A 13,898-nucleotide genomic window follows, 5' to 3' on the forward strand; every position below is an offset into this window, starting at 1 on the left:
TTTTGCCAGCACCCGAGGAATAATTTTACAGCGTCGACAATATACAAGTAGGAAGGAAATAAATGATAGTGGTGTTCTGGAAAATGTTTTCCGCATTCTGTTGATTTAAAAAAGTTAAGTTTGATCCCACAAAATACCAACGCTTGCTTGTCAAGTAGTTGACAAACTAGTTTGCATTCAATTATTAGAAGCAAAAGTATGCTAATGGGGAATGTTCCTCAATTTGGGTTATTACAGCAAATGCAAGTTTGAACAAAATAAAGTTGAGTTCAATTCATGAGTTTTTCAAATTCACTTCGAAAAGTATTCAAATTGATGGTTCAAATGTTGGGTTTTAATTTTTAAAGGGATTTGTTTCTAATTCACTTATTGGCAACAGCGCCTATATCAAATTGAAATAATTTATACTTACCTAGATATTCTACTTTAAAAAAAGGAAAATTATCTTTATAAATCAACAATTAAGGCAAAACATAAATTATAGTTCGATACCACCTCCACAAGCCACATAAACAACAGTTGTTTTGTTATTTATTTATATAGAGTAAGATAGGTTAGGTGCTCAAAATGTCATATGTCACAGAATGTCTCGGAACTCGGAACATAAGTAAACAGAACAGCACGCCTCTGAAATATGTCATCTTTGTTTGTCTGATACAGGTAACAGATTCATTGTCCTTTATTAGCTATAACCGATGTTGCCAAATGGTGAAATAGAAACGAATCCCTTTAAATGTTGAATGCATTGTTTCATTCCTCTTTTTAAAGAATTTAAATAATTTTTTAAAGAAAAAGGTTGAAATGATGAGTTTAAACTGCGTTGTTTTAGAGCTCTTTTTTGAAAACTACTTGATTTTCGTCACGAGGAACATTCCCCATTGTAATGGCAAAAAGCTATTTAGAATTGTACTTTCCTATTCAAAAAAGACTGGTAAGATGGAGAAGGTAGGACGATAACTTGGAAATTTGAATTAGCTTGAAATTTACAAAATATTATGTTAAGCGAACTACTGATAACTAGGAAAATGTAAGTAGAAGAGGAAGATGAAGTATTCATACTTTGAACTGGACCATAATGAAGAGAATCGAGAATAGAATGAATAACAGATGGCCCAAATTAGAACCTTGAGTCACTCTGAAACTGTGATTCATACTTTTAATACAGATATCAACAGAAATAACCACTGCGGATAAAATAGTAATCTAAGGCAATAATACTCAGTGATTTGATACAAGGAAACATCAAAATAGAACCAATCAACAACTTCTACAATACTGGGAAAAAGGGAAACTTTTCAAATGCACCACGATGTAGCAAAACCATAGGACAATAAAACGCAACATATCTCGGACCGCGCTTATACCAAATATTACCAGGGAAAGATAAAAAATATCAACAGTTCTCACATGTTTGAAAGAGAAGTAAAGAAATTCATTCTAAATACAGAAAGAGCTTTCTTTTCTGATTTTGTTAATCAAATTAATCCAAACAGCAATTTAACCTAAGCAATTGTTGAGTAGACGAAAATCACTATGTATTCCGTCTGTAACTAGTGTTTCTGTTATTGAGGTTATTAATTGATTGATCACTCATTATATTATCACTCATTATATCAAGTATTGAATATTTACAAACTTAATTCACAATATACTCTTATCACGAACAAGATATAGATTTCTATGGCTCCTGTGATTATCTTGTTTATTCTCGGTAGCACTCCATGTAATTTAAATCAGTGTATGCGACAATAAACATATTATTATTAATTTTTTACTGTGGTATGCGCTGGTCAGACCCTATCCCCCGAAGCCTCGATACATTCGGGGGGGCGCGCCAGCATTATCAACCAATTACCACTCCACACACCGTGAGGTAAGCGATAATTGAGTCCGAGAATCCTGTGCCCTGAGCAAAAATGACAGCCTTCTGCATCTGTCCGACTAAGATTTCTGCCCTTATGCGGCAAACCGATATGATTTTGAGATTCGACAGTAGAGAGGACAGGCATCATTCCACTAAAGACTCCAATAATCAGAACAACCATCTTGACAGAATGGTCTGGATAGAGTCTTTTCCACCTCTTTTCAGACGATAATCTTCTCGCCAAGAACTGAAAACTCCACGAGAAAAATCGTCTTACTTTGATGGTCGAGAAGGACTACATCATACTTATTAGCTTGTATGAGTCCGAGGGCTCATGCATTATCATTATTATCATTAATAATAATGATAATTGATTTTATTACTAGCAGTGGGTGAATTTATAGAACAAGGAACTTAAAATCGAAGAATATTAAGCCCACAGACTAACAACCTGCAGAATTCAAATTCAGATCCTGTCAAACAAATTTGAGGTCACCGGCAATCATTATTTGCTCTTTCATTGAATCACATCAAATGGATTCCTGTTTCATCGTTTACGTTATGCATAGTAAAGAAGGCAAAATGATTTAGTTCAGATTGAAAATCCACACCACTGAGTTTTTGTAAAACAATCTGAAAAATATTGATTCTGGAAGGGGAAAATATCCAAGAAAGATCAATGAAAAATCCTTCACAAAAAACATGCAATTCTTTCTTGAGAAGTCCGTAAAGTTGTTAAAGCCATGTTTTATAAACTGGTGTGAATAGTAGATGTTGAAATATAAGATTTAAATCATGGACATTGGTTTTGTTTCAATATATACATACTTATATATTCTTCTATAGCACATTAATTTTATTCAATTTATTCACTATTTGAATCGTAAATCAAAACAGTTACAAACAAAGCATAATGATAATTGCATTACTAATCAGCTGTTTCCATAAGTACAAAACAAATCTTTCATAATCAATATCTCGTTTTACTTTCACTGCTCTAGAAAAACTAATATCCATTCTTCTTCAGATATTTCTTTGAATACAACCAATGTCTTTCAAGCCTGTGATTGCAAATTCAAGTTTTGTTGTACGCGAAACTGACAGGCTACCAATTGCAATAACAACACTAAAAATAACCTCTCCACGCTCTATTTACCACCCAGTAAAACAAACTGTAGATATTCCAAGTGTACGATATACAGAACCGATTCACAAACACAGTAATTCACTTAATTTGTATATGAGTGCATATTCATTGAAAAGTCCTCACCTTTTAAAGCGACCTGACAGAAGACACGTCTCTATAATCCATGGTATTTCGAGCACAAAACACAAGTCATATATTTATATCATTTAGCACCGCATTAAAAACAAGCTAAATATTTACACAGCACAAATTAGTTTCCAGATGAGAGATATATACGAAAAATCGTGGCTTCCGACGAAACTACACATCTACTCCTCCAACACGAAATCTGAACTAACACTCAGAGACGGGCTTTGCAACTTTTCATAGTGCACTCGTTGTAATCGAAGGCGGCAGCGGTCGAACGCTGGCGGAAAACCACGAAGGGATATATCGAGGCTGTAAAAGCAGGTATACCTTTTACGAAGTTTACTGAAGTAGGAAAATCACCGTCGTCTATTTTGGGGCTTATGCATAAGTCACTAATATGTCACTTTCTAGTTGACCGATTATTTATGATCGTGGTGTGGTTAGGGTTTAGCACTCGGATTCCATTTCTCGGGAACGAGAATGAGTAAATAATAAATATTTATATGGCTTGATTCAGCTGCAATTCATTTTTTGACAAGGAAAATTTTCAGTGAGGCCGCGGAGATTAGATTTATTCTAGGTACCTACATCTGACTCGTAGACTGTAGAATTGGCGGTTCGTATGAGATAATTTTGAACAACCGAGTTTTATGATTGGCTAAAGAGTCATAAAATTGAATTTGAAGCCATGTTACGTTGACCAATAGAAATCGGGGAATGCGGGGACGGTTATCGCCGTTGTGTTCAGTTCAGGAACTGATCGCGATTTGAGTATTGAAATTTGATATTGGTGCAGTAATAATTACTTTAAATTTTTGTTATCTGTTCCAAATGTGGCGTCGTTGGGCAAATACTAATAGTAATAACGAGTGTGATAACAACGTAGACATTTTCCAGAGTAGTGATTCCAATAGCAAAGGTGAACAATACGAAACAGAGATACCAGTGAATAAGAAACACAGAGAGTATGTTTCAATGTATATAAGAATCTACATCTCAAGTTTGGTTTCGAGAGAAACAAACTATTACAAGCAATATCAAATGTGACCGAAATTCCTTTCTCAACTGTACGTAAAATAGTCAATGGCAAACCTAATGAACGCAAGACGCGATGTGATACAGGATTACCAAAACCTTTAGATGTGCATCTAATAAAATCATTGAAGAAAACAATATACGACTGTTAACAAAAACAATGAGATTCCTACAACTGAAATCATAAGGAAGAAATTGAATACTTCCAGCCATAACATGAACTGCTGTGACAAAACTCTTCAGAATTGGATAAAGAAACTAGGATTTAGATTTAAAATAATAAACAAACGTCAATCAGTTATGGAAGGCAGAAGAATAGTGGAATTGCGTAACAAATACTTAGAACAAATAACTAAATATAAGCAAGAACAACGGCAAATTTTCTATTTGGACGAAACTTGGTATCACACGACATAGTTACGAAAGGGTGGACTGATGGTTCAAGAATATGTACGACTAACACGCATGCAAACAAAATCTGATAAGAAGGTAATAGAGGTCATTGAGGAAGTATCTGATATTACCGAAGAAGACTGGTAGAAAAGGATTAAAAAAGTAATTTTAGTTGAAAAAGACTATAGGGAGATTGGACACTTCAATATTAATGGTGGAAATCAATTAATTATTATTTTAAATGACGACAGTGATAGTGAAACAAAGAATATGGAAGAGGAATTCTGAGAAGCTATCGAAGAAAGTTTGTGAAGCGTTTTTGAAGCGATCGATTGTATATATATATGTGAGTAAGTAGTATTCAGAAGTTTTTTCGATTCAATCGAACTGTCTTCCTCTTGAAGATGATCACTTGGTGATCGAAACAGTTGTCGAGGTGTTCGAATAACGGTTTAGTGTTGGGAAAAAACTCCAGTAATATTCAGTTTCTTTGTACTTCAAAAGGAGTTTCAAGAATATCATAAAATAACTAAAACAGTTCTAGTCATCTTCTGATGATGCTAACTTGGTGTACGAAACGCAGGGGTGGAGTCAGTACTTTTGCTGAATTCTAATTTTTACTTAAAAAAAATGTATGAGCATCAAAATTACAAACTGTTTCATAAGAGTTTCGATAAAAACAGTTGTAATCATCTGCATTCCAAATTATTGCATGAAAATAATCAAATCAATTTTAATCTAGATCAGTCAATATTGAATTCACTCGCGTATCTATTAAACTCGAATAAATTAATTATTGAGTAATCATGTCCACACAAAACCAGACCAGCTGAATTCGCTCTGATGGAGAATAATTGATTTGATGGAATGAAGATTGCTGGCGATGATTTACATAAAATATAGGTTAATTGTCGTAGAAAGTCAATAACTTATTTAACTTTTTATGTACACAATGATTTATATAATTTGTCGAGGCATCCAACGTGGAATTGGCATCAATTTTAATAAAAGTTAATGTATAAGTCATGTATCTTGTTTTCGTGGCAATGCGATCGGAATTTTCTGGTGTTTGCCAGTGACGTACGGAAAAAAGGCTCTCGAGAAATGCTTGTGAATTCCAAATTCAACTGATCTCCAACAAGTAAGTTGAAACCAACGATTTCTGAGGCTTCTGAAACACTGAGCCTATTTTGATTGATCAGCCACAGATTTCAATAGTTCTTTCTTAATGAAGCTCATTCACAGTACACAAAAAGATCTGGATGCTCGAGTTTTATATCAAAATTTTCTAAAGTACATAAAGTAACTCAGAGGTCGTGGTGTATAGGTTTTCACGGCCGGTGTCCAACAAAGTGTCCAATGTTTCTGGATTTATTATGAAACCTGCATAATAACACTAACAAAAAAAAATAAAAATAAAAAGCTGATACTAACCATTGTATTAAAGAACCACTCTAAAATTTCCTGATTCGTTGATTTCATTTTATAGAATTCAATGACTGAAAGAGAAATATTTCATTGAATATTTTGTGGGAAATAAAGTTTTTGGCTTTCTATTACTCCATCTTGATACAAAAAAGGATGAGGGAATCTTCCAAAGAAAGGACGGAAGTAATCAATTTGAAAATTGATAAATGAGGAACACTCATTTATATATGAAAAAACCATTTTGCAGACTTTTTGAGCAGAGTATATCCAAATCAACTGTAGACTTAGATACATTCCATAGGAAAAATGTTATTGAAAGGAAATTCAATCGGATTTCTTTATCTAGATACTTTGCAAAGTCTTATTAGGCCTGTGACTGATAAATAGTTTAAACCAAAGAGATGATTTTTGGTAGGAAAGACTCATGTACATATTTGACGTCTAGATGTAGGTACTTTTTGATGGTATGTCGATTTTCCTCTGAATCGTATGATCGTTCAACGACATGACTCAACTAATATTTATGAGCTGACGATAATAACCAATTACAAACAAGTAATTATGAATATTCAGACGTGTATATTACGCTAGTAGTTTTATGCCTCGGTGCTTTAGGTAATTAACTAATTTGTTCAATTGGTCTTGAGGAGCACAACAAGGCTATCGTTTCCACTTAGCGTATGTTTCACAATCTCATCCACGACTTGCTATTTTAACAAATTCGGAGAAATTATTTGATTCGAGGGCCATCAAGACAATATCGAACAGATGCAATGAAAATTACTTTGCTGTGTGCAATTTTGGACATACTTATCTCATTTTAACTCGGTAACGATGAATTCTCTAGACCAAGAGCGGTAATAAAAAGCCGTAATAACATGATTGATGGAAAATCTTTCAGACAGTTGAAATTATTACCTATACAGGGTGTAACTAAATAAGTGTAAAACATTTGAGGAGGTGATTGCTCATTGAAAAAAAGATAGGATCTTACATATAAAGAAACTTCGTTGGAGCATCCCTTGATAAGAGACAGCCCCTTAAAGGGGGTACATAAAATTTGTAAAACATTTTTTTTCACAAGCACTGAAAAAGTTACAATATTGAAATTAACCTGACGTTTTGTACTACCAAAAAGACACTTAGACAGTAATTTATTTGGTTTACCCCTTGGTTGTAAGGGGTGGAAAATGCAACCCCCAAAATTTATTTCCAATGTAACTTTTTGTCTTATCATTTGTTTACCATTTAAAAATTTATTTCCGATAGCCTGTTTCATTCTAAACAAAAAATGTCTCCTGGGTTTTTTGCCGAAAATAAACCAATTCGCAGCAAAAAATTATTTCAGGAACAACTACAGAGATACATCGTCATAAATGCGAACTGGATTTATTGTTATTTTGTAGTTTGGACCTGCATTTAACGATTAAAGGGTAATAAACAAAACTAATTTATCAATAACAAAACACCCGACATTTAGAAATCATAGTAAATGTTCAATGTGTCTACCTTCAGACATTACGCATGCGTCTAGACGTCGGCGCATTGAGCCACGTATTCGCTCAAATATTCCTGCACGCATCGGGGATGCGATTTCTTAAGTCATCTACATCGCGAACAGGAGTACGATAAAACAAATGCTGTAAATAGCCCCAAATAGAGAAATCGAGAGGATTGAGATCCGGAGATGGAGAGGGACAGTTCTATGGTCTTCCTCGACCTATCCACTGATTTACATATGTTTCAGTTAAATGCTGACGTGCTACTTGACTAAAATGGGCGGAAGCCCCATCATGCATAAAAACATATCCCTCCTGACGCCCAAAAGAACTTCCTCCAGCAGTACTGGATGCACTTTTCTTAAAAATTGAACGTATGCCTCACCATTTAATCGTTGAGGTAGAAAATGAGGCCCAATTAAATCATCCCCAGAAACTCCGAGCCACACGTTAAGAGAAAACTGTTCTTGATGGTTAGTTTCGACAATATCGTGAGGGTTTTCATCAACCCATATGTGGTAATTATGAAAATTAATAATCTTCATACATTCGTCTGTGAATTCTATCGTCTTCAGAAAGTCACACTTTCTTCTAATCATTTTCAGCATCCAATTGCAAAATTCAAGACGGTTCGGAAAGTCTCGCGGTAACAGTGCCTGTACTCGTTGCAGATGTTAAGGGTATAAGAGTTGTTCCGTCTAAATTCGAAATACCGTCATATGAACCACATTTAGCTGGAAAGCAATCTTTCTAGTACTGGTAGTAGGTTGTTCTTCAATCAAATTAAGTACTGCTTCCTCAAGCTGTGGTGTTCATACTTCTCGATGGCGACCACAATCCTGCGTTTTTTTGTCGAATGAACCATATTCTCGTAATCGTTGATGAAGTCGAGCAAATATTCTATGTGAAGGATGTTGGCGTTGAAAATACATTTCAGCATATCTTCTAGTAGCTCCTAACCCATTTCTCTGCGACAGACCGTAAACGTAATGCACATCAGCCATTTCCTCATTTGTGGATGCCATTTTAATAACAAGTGAATTAATAAAGTAACAAATTAGAAACAAAACAACAACACACAATTAGTAATCATTCAATTTCGAAAATTCACAAACTGACAGCGTCATACCATTTTAATTGTCACTATCGCTAATAGCGACCTACTAGATAGATTAGTTTCGTATTTTCGCATTTATGACGATGTATCTCTGTAGGTGTTCCTAAAATAATTTTTTGCTGCGATCTGGTTTATTTTGGGCAAAAAACCCAAGAGACATTTTTTGTTTAGAATGAAACAAGCTATCGGAAATAGATTTTTAAATGGTAAACAAATAATAAGACAAACAGTTACATTGGAAATAAATTTTAGGGGTTGCATTTTCCACCCCTTACAACCATGGAGCAAACCAAATAAATTTCTGGCTAAGTGTCTTTTTTGTAGTACAAAACGTAAGGTCAATTTCAATATTGTAACTTTTTTAGTGCTTGTGAAAAAAATTGTTATACAAATTTTATGTACCCCCTTTAAGGGGCCGTATCTTAACAAGGGATGCTCCAATGAAATTTCTTTATATGAAAGATTCTATCTTTTTTTCGATGAGGAATCACCTCCTTCAATGTTTTACACGTATTTAGTTACACCCTGTATATCGTTCACGTAAAATTTCTTTGATTCATTCATTTTTTTCAGTTAAGTATTCGATTCGACCACAAATCTAGGAAATATAACAAAAATCAAGGTGAAGTTAACCACATTCACTGCAGAATGTTATAACAATGAGTGACATTAGAACAAAAACAGCTGTCAACAGTCTTGAGCAAATCTATGTGAATATTATGCTTGAAGTATTTAATTTTATCTCTACGTCAACGCCATAATATACATAATATACAACAGTCACAACAAAAGAAACACTCACAAAATCCCAGGTCAACAACTGAAAATACGCAAACATTGTTAAATTAAGGACAGTGGGATCAGCTAAAATAAATATACTTTAAAAAGCTAAAAATCACGCTTTTAAAAAACATTGAACTGTTGAAAGTTGAAAATAATTTTTTCTAATAAGCTTAAAACCATAACGAACGAAAGCGACGGTCGCTTGATATACAAAAAACATGGCACAAAGCGCCAACGCTTTTTTCACAAAATTACTAGTATTTTTCGTTCGTTATTGTTTTAAGCTCATTTGAAAAAAATATTGTTTGCTTTTTAGTTTGATGTTTTTTAAAAGCAAGTTTTTAGATTTTCAAACTATATTTATTTTATATAAACTTTGGGATCAATCAGACGTATATTGTTTAGAAAAATGACCATTGATATTTTCCGATTCCGGAGAGGAAGCCTGAAATTTAGCTACCAAGCCCAAGGCAGCCCAAGCAATAATGTCGGTAATTCTGTCAAACACATTCATACATATATACAGGTGAAGCTAACACAAAGCGTGTAAAAAAACGGCCTGTATAGTCATAAACTCGCCATTTCAATTGATATTTTGATAAGGGACTTATTCGTTCAATAATTTTCAATTTCATTGGACAAAATTTCCATAATGGCCCAGACTGCGCATAGACTTGGCAATAAAAAACTAGCTTTTCCGCCACAGATATATCTTCGGATTTCATTTAAGTAGACATTTTCGTGCACAACTCGGAACAAAGATGGCACGAGAACGGAGCAGAGCCCGTTTGTTATGAACCACTCCATCTTAATTAGAGTTTTTAATTGCCGTTTAAAATTGAGTGATGCTCTTTTGGGCTTTTCATGACCACTTGAACATAGCTGCACGACATTTTATCGTCGGGACAGGCGAGGAGGATTTTATGCTGCTCTGAAGGAAATTGAGACATCGAACGCGTCGGGCATGCAGACGAAGGCTCGATCTCATGCGATGTTTTTAGAGTTGTTTCGGGATTTTCAACTTTTTTGTCGATCTCTTTCAAAATATTTATAAAGAAATAGTATACATTTTAGGTAAGATTGATAATTAACAAATGCTCCTTCGCTGCCAACAGAACTAATCTGTGGTTATATGTCTGAAAAACTTTTGTTACGACGTAGTCAAAGGCTCAGGGAAAAGTCTGAAAGTCTAGCTTCTCATGCTAAGTCTTGCCCGGTGCTGTTGAAATCTCATACTTCCATAAGTGAAAGAAGTGGAACCAGACTGCCGAAACTTTTGAAATATCTAATCCGGTAGTTTCGAATTCTCGAAGTTCCGAACGTAGCAGAAGTCAGAATATGTCAAAAACAAAGAACAATTAATCAAGACATCAGCAAGCGGAACTTCAATTCGCCCTTGAAAAAAAAAAGATGGAACAAGAGCTGCTTCAGAAGAAATGTTTGATATTGAGTTAGCGTTGGAATTATCACGATTGGCGAATGATGAGCTGAGTTCAGAGGAAAGTGAGTTGACCTGACATAAATAAATCGGTCTCATTTTCGTGTTTTTGCTCGTCAGTATCTCGACATCACCTAACCTAATCGCTGGATCGGGAGTGCAGGACCTCAAAATTGACCAGCTCTCAGTCCTGATATGAATCCTCTAGATTTATATTTATGGGGTCATCTGACGGCTCTTGTTTGTAAAACCCCTGTACTAGATGTGCATGACTTGAGGAATCGAATAACTGACAATTGCAATGTTATAAAAATACTCCAGGTATTTTTGAACGTGACAGACAATCAATGACAAATCGATTGCAGTCGTGTATTTTATCAGAAGGTTAATATTTTGCTCATTCCATTTAAGATCTAAATTGTTCATTATTTACTTTTGGTTTTCATTTCAAGTTGTCGATGAATGGTTTTCAGAAGTGATTGTTTTTCTCGAAAAAGAAGCTTGATATGAAGAAAATACAGGCGACGAAAAAATTATATTTTTAGTTATTCAATCTGAAAAAATAAAAAAAACTACAAAAAAGTCAGTGCCTTTCTTTTTTTTTCAATATTGTTGGTTATGGTGCCGACTGAGACGCCACTGGAACTAATATTTCGTTCGACAACAGTGTTGGAGGAAGTATTAAACAGCGGACGCAGTGGAGCTGCGTCCGGTGGTCGTGGCGGTTTTCGTGGTGGAGTCGGTGGTGGTAGTAGAGAAGGTGGCCGTGGACGTGGTAGAGGCCGTGGTCGCGGAAATACCAGAAGGAATGGGTGCCTGTAAGCTAGGACGGTTGGTGAAAGACGGTAAGATCCGCTCTTTGGAGGAGATCTACCTATTTTCTTTGCCAATCAAGGAGCATGAAATCATCGATTTCTTCATTGGGTCAGAACTGAATGATGAAGTTTTGAAGATCATGCTTGTTCAGAAACAGACTCGTGCTGGTCAACGTACTCGTTTCAAGGCTTTCGTAGCTATCGGTGATAGCAAAAGCCACATCGGTTTGGGGGTAAAGTGCAGCAAAGAAGTTGCTACCGCTATCGGTGGAGCCATCATCTTAGCCAAGCTTTCTGTCTTACCAGTCCGCAGAGGCTACTGGGGTAACAAAATCGGTCAACCCCACACAGTGCCTTGCAAAGTCAACGGAAAATGCGGGTCTGTAACTGTACGTCTCAACACAGCTACCCGTGTTTCTGGTATCGTTTCTGCTCCTGTTCCCAAGAAACTACTGCAGATGGCATCAGGTATCGAAGACTGCTATACATCAGCCAAGGGCTCCACCGGTATGCTGGGTAATTTCGCCACGGCAACTTATGCAGCAATTGCCAAGACGTATGCATACTCAACGCCAGATTTGTGGAAGGTGATGCCTCTTACCAAGACACCCTACCAGGAGTTTGTGGATTACCTGTACAAAAATCACCGCAATGAATCTGCCGCAGCACGTACTGAAACTGCTTAGATCGTGTTCAACAGCAATGTTGTGATAAAAGCATGGAACATACAAAATTATAATAATTTCAATCTTGTTCGAGCTAAATAAGCGTCTTATTACTTCAAATAACTGTAGCAAATTTCAACCCAATCGGTGTAAGAATATTCATGATATTTTATAAATACCGTTTTTTAACTCCAACGCCCTGTATCTCAGAAACGAGGTAACTCTGGACAATAAACTTTTTTCTAAACGACCTTCGAAACCCCCCCTGAAGTTTCGTACTGCACCCTATATGCTATTAAGGTGCTCGAATTTTTATTTAAAATCTGCTTGAACTATGCAACATTTTACTTGGTTTATCTAATAGGTTACATTATAGTCACTCCCACAAACTGGTAACTTCTCTACCATCAACGCAATATAATGGAAACGAAATAAAAAAAGATTCCTCACGATTCAAAAACAACTTCATTCAGCACTACATAAAAACATCGGTTATCCCCATGAAATAAACACCACTTAATCTTTCGAAAAAATTCCAAAACTTCGCAACATATTTCAATCATTTCCAATAGACTCAAGCCTTGTCGAGAAGAGGATATCATTCATCGACTTCCAATGTCTGAAACCAATAACATATTCAAGCCATAAAACTAGTCAATCACGTGCTGAATGAGATCCAGACTTTTATTATTAGCTTCGTAAATTTTTACATTCGCCATCTGAAAGCAAACGAACATTAGTTTCAGAATTGGTCGAACATAAAATACAGCCAATTTCATTACAGGATGCAACAGGAATCCATCAATCAGTCAATCATTTATTCCATTCGAATAGGAACATCCTCAATACAAACAGTTATTGGATGAAGTCTATATGTACATAATTATCGCAATAAGACTCAATGAAAAGTTTCAGAAGCATTCACTGCAGATATCTTATATAATCCTATGAGTTTCGTTTTGAGTTAAGGAACACTACTACAATCTTCAAAAGGTTCTGGAGGTTTTTTACATTCCTTTGAGATCTTATGAAACAAAGATTTCATGAAACTAGACAGGTTGCTCCAACAAATTGATGAGTACTTGTTTGATAGTTCAATTCATATCTAAATGTTCAAAACTTCTCAAGATAACTAGGTGATGAATCGGGTGAAAATTTGAATATGAGAATTGTTTAGTCTAACATAAATCAAATATTGGCATATATATTCACGAATATCGTTATTTTCAACACCTCGACACGTGTTTCGATCACCAAGTGATCATCTTCAAAGAGGACGATTGAACTGTTTAATCTTCCTCTACAGCAACTTTTTGCAAGACAAATACTCTTTGAAGATGGGTGTAGCTTGCATTACCCCACCACAGCAACCCATAACTCATTGCTGAGTGGAACAAGGCGTAGTATGTCATTAGAGCTGCTTTCTGACCAGCCGTTGTAGCTATTCGCCTAATGGCATAAACAGATTTTGCTAGTTCGTTGCAAAGATTACTGATGTGGGTGGTCCAGGCAAGAGACGAGTCAAGATGAACTCCCAAATATTTTATACTTTCTGATGTAGAAATGGCATCAGTGCGACAGTTTG

General features: G+C 35.5%; 1 protein-coding gene and 1 pseudogene across 4 annotated transcripts in view; one reads left to right on the top strand and one right to left on the bottom strand.

Moving 5' to 3' along the window:
- Positions 1–13,898, bottom strand: part of fz2 (frizzled 2) — a 281,786-nt gene that overhangs the window by 63,225 nt on the left and 204,663 nt on the right. Inside the window, exon 1 of one of the 4 annotated variants that reach the window (XM_023168407.2) lies at positions 3,135–3,357. The exons of the other annotated variants lie outside the window; for them this stretch is intronic. The gene's annotated coding sequence lies outside the window, so the exon portion shown is untranslated. Of the gene's footprint in view, positions 1–3,134; positions 3,358–13,898 lie in introns of those variants that run through there. 4 annotated transcript variants of the gene reach the window in all.
- LOC111512298 (small ribosomal subunit protein uS5 pseudogene) lies at positions 11,642–12,358 on the top strand (annotated as a pseudogene).

This window comes from Leptinotarsa decemlineata, unplaced genomic scaffold (genome assembly GCF_025532065.1).
Source record: "Leptinotarsa decemlineata unplaced genomic scaffold, Ldec_3_MD MMD2_P_RNA_scaffold_12, whole genome shotgun sequence".
In the NCBI taxonomy this organism is placed as follows: domain Eukaryota; kingdom Metazoa; phylum Arthropoda; class Insecta; order Coleoptera; family Chrysomelidae; genus Leptinotarsa; species Leptinotarsa decemlineata.